The sequence below is a fragment of the Gavialis gangeticus genome, unplaced genomic scaffold (genome assembly GCF_001723915.1).
Source record: "Gavialis gangeticus isolate Ggan-Ray unplaced genomic scaffold, GavGan_comp1, whole genome shotgun sequence".
NCBI lineage: Eukaryota > Metazoa > Chordata > Crocodylia > Gavialidae > Gavialis > Gavialis gangeticus.
Window position 1 is genome coordinate 5,822,567 of NW_017729018.1, and position 7,471 is coordinate 5,830,037.

Genomic DNA, 7,471 nt, shown 5'->3' on the forward strand with positions numbered 1-7,471 from the left:
TTTTTTTTTTTTTTTTTTTACATCTGATACAGACCTCAGGATCCTGCTAGAAAATTGCTTGGATATTTTAAAATGAAAAGCCCTGTAAAACAAAACCATACATGCCAAAAGAAGTACTGACACTAGAGGGACCATCCAGGAAGCCATATGATTTTAAAAGTGTATTAGTCAGAGGCTACATTTTACTCACACCTACAAATCGTTAGCTGCGTTAACGCATTATCATGCCCGAGTGCCCATCCACATTACACATACAAATTGCATTGTATGTGGCCGAATTGGGGAAGAGTGAATCTTCTGGTTCTTCTTTCATGCCAAAACAAAGCATCTGAAGGGCACTTTCAAGGCCCTTCAGAGCCTATCCAGACCCTATCTACTAACTGTGCCATATTTATCCATCAAGAGATTTTTCTGGATGAACTGTAATACCAGCCACCATTGCCCATTAGGACCTGACTGTCTCTGCCACTTCTGCCTGCTGCCCAGCTATGGCACAGTGCAGGCAGAGCCCCCCTCTGCCAGAGCCCCAGGCATCCAACTGCAGCACAGCACAAAGAGCTGCTGCCCTTGCACTGAAGCCCCAGACACCTGACTGCTGTTGCACGGGCGGAGGCCTCCAAATGCTCCTGAAGCCACAGCTCCACAGGCTGGATCTAAGGGCTCCACAGGCTGGTCCATCCCAGAGGCCACAGGCTGCTGCCCCCTGCCCTACTGCATGCTAGCACTGGTCAAAAATGCTAATTATTTTTCTAGAGAAATGAGGAAATAAAATCACTTTCCAAAATTATATTTTTACAGAATTATTTAATTGGCAAAAAGATTAAACCAGAAATGTATGGTGTTCATAAAGCATTTTGAATAGAAATGTTTAGTTGTCAAAGTTCCCAAGCCATTTTTTTCCAAAACACAGTTCACCCGCACGCACACACCCCTTTAACCAAATTGTAATAAGTTTTCCATGAAAATCATTAAAATATTTTTTTTTTTTAAATATTTTGACCAGTTCTACTCAATGCACCTCTAAGTTGCTAGTTAGATCTTAACTAAATTGGGAATGATAAAAAAAAATGGTTGCTCTTGACTATCGGGTCAGTGGCCTGTGTAGCATTAATGGCTTCAGCCTGGTTTCCCAGAAAGGAATGTTTTTTGCAATATGCACAATAGGGACAGTCAGTCTCGTCTCATAGCACACACAACTCTCTTATCTGGCATCCTCATATTCTTTCACATAGGGATCCTCCCGATATCATCATATCACTGTGAGGGAAGGAAAAGCTGTTGGCCCCGCTGTATACATGGGAAACTGAGGCATAGGAAGACTCAAGTCCAAATCACCACATTATGTAGGCACCTAATTTCCATTTAAATTAGTTTCTAGAGGCAATACCTGGGCTTTTTATTGTCTTCATTTACTGAGTGAAGTCTAGGTGGGCCATTTCTCCTATAACATCAGTCCACCCTAGGAGTTAGGTGCTTAAATACTGTTAAGGATCTGTGCCTTAGTGACCCATCCAAGATCATCTAGAAAGGCAGAGGTGCTGGAATTGAACCCAAGATTTCCTAAGTCCTAGACTGGTCCACTACCTGTTGGATATTCCCTCCCCTTCCCTAATGCTAATGCCTGCAGCTGTGGCTGGAAGCATACAAGGGAGAGGATGAAAGAGCACGTCCTGATGCTGCGTAAGCGGAGAGCTTTAGTCACCCATGCATTTTAATGGAAGTCGCCCATACATTTTAATGGGAGTGAGCCCACTGATGTGATTCCATTCCTCCGATTTCCAGGTGGTAATTTCATCTCAGCACCTCAACGCGCAGACACAGCAACACCCTTGCCTGACCAGGCAATGTTTCTAAAATACCAATCAACCTATATGCTGAGGGCAGGGTTAAGAGATGTAGCACAGTAGCCTACATGTGGCCTCTGTCCTACGAGGAGCATGTTCTCAGGGAGGATCCCAGACCCCTCTGACTTGTTCTTGTATTGGGTGAAGTCCAAAAGGGCCATCCGGCATGAAATCCACACCGCTGTCCCACCCCAGTTTGGGAAAGAAGACACATTAGAGGAACATTTGACCCTATCCTGTGTCTCTTGGGAGGCTGTCACCGTGCTTTTGCCTGGATTACCATCGGACATCTCACCACCAAGCAATGCAGTCCAAGACTGGCAGCTTGTTTACTGCAGATGCAGCAAACGGCAATCCTCAGTGAGGTGGGAGATGTCAGGAAACATCAATGGAAATTTCAGAGCTGCTTTGTGAAGCAGTGCTGCCTCCACATGTTGTGTGTAGGAGGACCTGGCAGCTCCTTATATTCTGGAGCCACTAGTTAAGAATAGATACTCTCGCCTCAGATCAGAGCCATTTCCTGCATGCTGCAGCAGTGCTAGAAATTCTCCTTTGTACTACGCTATCTGAAAAATGTGGACTCGAGAACCTCGGTGACAATCAGATGAGACGGTCCTTTCTCTTCTCTTCCTGCTGGTGGTGAGGGCTGTCCTTCCTCACCTGTATTCCCTCACATCCAGGTTAGAGGTGGGATAATGTTATAGCCCTCACAGAAAGTATCACATCAGAGGGGCACACAGAAACCAGATACGTGGGTTTTAAAGCTATGCCCAGCCATGTTCTATACATTCCTCCATTGTAATAAATCTGTGACCACCTACTCATTTCCTGGCTCTCATGTCATGGCCTGCCCCAGCTCTCAGATCTATTCCCCAGTACCAAGGATTAAAGCTAGATTCCCCTCCTACAAAAGCACTGCCCTCGTCTCTCAAGAGAGAAAGGAAAATCACCCTGAGATTTCAGCCATATGACACACGACTAAGTGATTCTGTTCCTATCCAGTAGAGCAAAGGGATATATTTCATGAAGGGTCTTTGCGTATTGTCCTAGGTAGGCAGAGCATGACTGACAATGGTGTCCAAGACATCTAGGACTCCCAGGTGCTACAGTCATACAGATACTAAAGAATAAGCTGCATAGCCACCTAGGACTTCATAGCTGCTGCTACGCTGCCACTGGGGCCATTGATAGGAACAGCTAAATTATTACAACCAACATTTATAAGCACAAATTTACCATGGGATCTAGTTACAAAATCACATAGTTTGCATCAAATCAGTGGACTAGCATGTCACATACTGTATTTTCTCACATGCAACACGTTCCCAGAATATACATACCTTGTTTTTGAAAGACAAAAAAAAGAAAAATAGATTTTTCCAGTTATGCCTAGAGCAGAGACAGTCTAATATTCAGTTGACTCAAGCTCCCTTTCCTACAAAACTAAAGCCAACTCCCTAACTACTGCTGGTGTCCATGCATGGATCTATGATTTTGAAAAGCACTGAAGAGTTTGAGCTAAAGCAGCTGTGAAATAGGCCTGGAGTAGGCAGTTGGGACCCAGCAAAATTGCCTTGAGAAAGGTTAGCTTGATACATGGAAGATCAAGACTATTAAAAATGAAAGCTAATGGTTAACACCTGTATCATAGTGCTTAGGGTTGGAAGGGACCTAAACAGATCATCAAGTCCAACCCCCTGCCCCAGGCAGGAATGGGTCTTGGGGTCATATCACCCCAGCCAGATATTTGTCCAGCCTCCTCTTGAAGACCCCCAAGGAAGGAGACAGCACCACCTCACTTGGGAGCCCGTTCCAGAGCCTGGCAGCCCTAACCATAAAGTAATGTCCAGCCTGAACCTTCTCTCTAACAATTTGTGAAGAACAATGAACCATTATGTCAATTGACTCCCTCTGCTGCCTCAACAGTAATACCACAGCTACTGCACTGTGGAGCAGGAATAAAACCAGCATACTTCTATTCCAGGCAGAAGGTCATCTTCCCCACTAAATAGATGCACACCAGATTTCGAGGCAGAAAGATGCCTATTGTGTGCAAGAGAATACAGCAAGTGCCCCTGGTGTTTAATCTGACCAGCCAGTGAGGAACTTAGAAATCAGTGGTTTAGTTAACCTTCCTTGCTCTTTTCATGTCCTTGGGCCAAGGGATTTCGCAGAACGTGCGGATCCATTGGAATTTGACAGGTCTGCGCCACGATCGCATCTGCTATGGCCTTGAACTTGCAACCTCTGGGCTATCAAATGTGAGCTTTAGCACCTGCACCACCCCAGCCCTAGTTGTTTAGTTAACAGGATGCTCCAAAGCAGAGGACCGTGGTCAGTTGGCTGTCGGTAAACTCAGCAACCAGCAGTGGGCAGCAGCCCATAACCCCCAGCTGGCCAGTTCCAATTGCATCCAGCAGGAGGCAGTGTCACTAGGCAGCTCTACATTAGAGTACCACACAGATTGCAGATCTGGAGAGAGAGCTGGGATATTTCCTTGGCGTTTCAAGTGGCAGAAGCCAGCAGCTTGTAGGATTACACCGTATTCTTCATTCAAGCTAGGTCTAGCCCCAGGTCTCCTCCAGTATCTTTTCATCAGCTCCCTCTCCTGGTCTCATTCTGGATTACAACATTTATTTTCATCCCAGAAACCCAGGAAGAATTTGCCAATGCTGGGTCAGATCACTGGTTCATCCAGTCATTTTCCTGCCACCAGCAAGGACCAGTATCAGATGCTCCCAGACAGGAACCATACCTGTGGCCAGCTGTGAAATGCTTCGAATGGGAAGGAATAATTTAGTACCCGATTGAATTCCTTCACTGGTTCAGCCCTATCAGCCCTTGGTCACAGACAGCCTTTGCACTCCTGCCTTCCATGCTTCATCAGCACAGCACGTACAAGACCTGTTTTTAAGAAGGCTTTCTGCTGGCTGTGGATGCCCCTCTTCCGAAAAATATTTTAAGTACAGCCCCCAAAATCAAACGGTCTATTTTTGAAAATCTTGGCCAAGATAAGCTCAAGAAACGGCCCAACCTCATTTGGTCTTCCTTCCGAAGACCGAAGAAAACATTTCTATCTTTTAAACTCCTCTAAAAGTTTCCAGTGTCCTTCTTTTCTCTCCTCCTCTCCCTAGTCTCTACTTTTCCTTCTGGAAAGGAGGCTTTTCCTCGAACACATCCAAGAAACATTGAACTTTCTGGCTGATGCTTTGGCTTGTGTAAGGGAGTCTGGACCCCTTGCATAGCACTGCCGCCTCCTTCTCTGCCTGTCTGTGACCTTCAGCAAGCTGGTAGAGACAACAGCAGTCATGCTCACAGCAATCAAACCAAGAGACCAATGTTATCCAGTATCCTGTCTTAGTGACCAGCCCTAAATGCTCAAGGCATTGGCACCAAAAGCCTGGATGTGGGGAGCACTAGATAGAGGCTGAGACGGGGCCCCTTCTAACACTCATCTCCCTGTTAGTGCAAGTCATCGAACTTAGCCAATTGGGGTTCCCCTCAGCCCGAAAGATGTGGGATCATCTGCCAAACAGACCTACCCAGTCCTGGTCTCCAGTAGTTAGTCTAGCTTCAACTCCCAAGCACACATATGAATATCCCTCTTAGAAAATCAGTTGTCATTAATTATGACAAATCTGGAGAGTCTTGGGACCCATAAAAAACATGCCATCCCTCTTAGACTCTAGTTAAGTTCTTGACTTCAGCGACTTCCTGTAACAAGGAGCTCCAATCTAATCAGTAGATTCACCATCTCTAAATAGAGGTAAATACTCCTTATTCCAGAGATTTTCAGAGTATTTGCTAATTACTCCTTGGCATACATACTTCTCAATAGTAACAAGCATGAAATAGATTGCATGCAGAAATCATTGATTATTGGCTGTAAAACCCCAGCCTGGAGTCAACTCTGAGGATCCCTGCCCTGGAAAGCTTAGTCTAGTTAAGGAGAATGAATATGCTTTTATCTGGACCCAGATAATAGTACTGGTCCTCCACTACCCCCAGTGAGCTTTGAAAAGATTAAAAGAATACAGGGAAAGACTCCTTATGCTCATTGTGAAAATAGGGAAACTGAGGTACAGCACATGCGGACTCAAAAGTGACCATGGAAAATGGCATGATGGGATTCCATGCTTGCTGGCCATGATGACTTTCTATAGGTGACTGATTTATGTACTAGGCAGTGCTGTAAAAAAGGTAAGGAGCCCAGCTGCCAAGTAAAAAACTGCCCACATCAGACTGCTTGGAAATACCTGTGGAGTGCTAAGAGCAGACTCAACCTCTTGAGAATGGTCCAGAGGTGGTGGGAAAGGGGAAGGGTTTGCATGAAAACAGTTTAGCAGGACCCCCAACCATCCCTGAACCTACCTTAATTGATGAAATGCAGATTCCCTGTCCCACGGTTTCAGCACATGCTGGGTGCTCTGGACATGCTGGAGATGGAGGGAAGGCGGAGGCAGCAGCACCGGCACCATAGGGAAGTGCTAGAGAAGCCTGACTCCGGGAACAACAAAGGCCAGAGTGCATCTGTAATGCAAGCTGCCTAGGAAGGTATCTATGGGATGCTGTGAACAGTCTTTGCTGAGTCCAAAGGGGTTGATCTTTGCTGGTTATAATAAGGGTCAAACAGTGCTTGCTTTCTGCAGAGCAGCTATTCCACTGAAGGGCTGTTTAAGAACTGTGCTTTAACCCTGTAGGACATTTGGAGGAGCATGCAAACACTTCTATGGCACTGCTCACTCTCCATCCGTCCAAGGTAGGCAGCTAGCTTGGCCTAAGAGGAGGCGGGGTGTTCCACTAGCATCCAGGACACCTGACGTCTCTTGCCAGCTCCATTGTGGACCTGCTTTGGGACTTCAGGCAGATCCTTCCACCCACGTACGTGAGCAAATCTGGGATTTTGAAAAGTGGGGTGCAGATGGCACATCATCACACACAAGACAACAAATATTTGTCTCTGGTTAAAGAGAAACCAGAACCTTTACTAATATGGTAGGGGCCTAGTGCTATATTATTCAGTTTAGGAGCAAAGCAAAAATAGACCTTTACTGGAACGTGCCACTAATTTCCGAGATGTAGTTGAAAGACATTGTGCCATTAGTTCATCACAGTTAAATGTACAGCTCTTATTCAGATTCAGAAAACAAAAAACTAAGTCTTTTTGAGTGCCTTGACACTGGCTCCAATACTTCAGTGTCAGTCATTTCCACACTTGAATTAGTATTACCACACCCAAGTCAAGTTTTCAGCTGGAGCTAAAAAAAGAAAAAAAGTCTGCAGGGCTGTAAAATAGAAGAGAGTCATTACCAGGAATGACTAACAGACAGCAAAATTGCAGAAGAAAAGCTAATTTGAGTAGTGGAACATCAGGTCCATTTAAAAGGAGAAAGGATCGTTAACACCTCTGCAGTGAAGAGATTAGCAGGAATCAGGTAGATTGCAATGAGTCACGAAGCCAACTGACTCCTTCAGTGCTGCCTAAATAGAAAAGCCTCCCCCCCCAAGTATTTTATTTTAAAGTTTGGTTGGAGCAGGAAGGGGGGGGGGGGGGAAGGGGGCAACTACAGCACTGACCCCCACCCCTTGATCTCCCCCATGAATGAGCTACCACAGTGGTTCCCAAT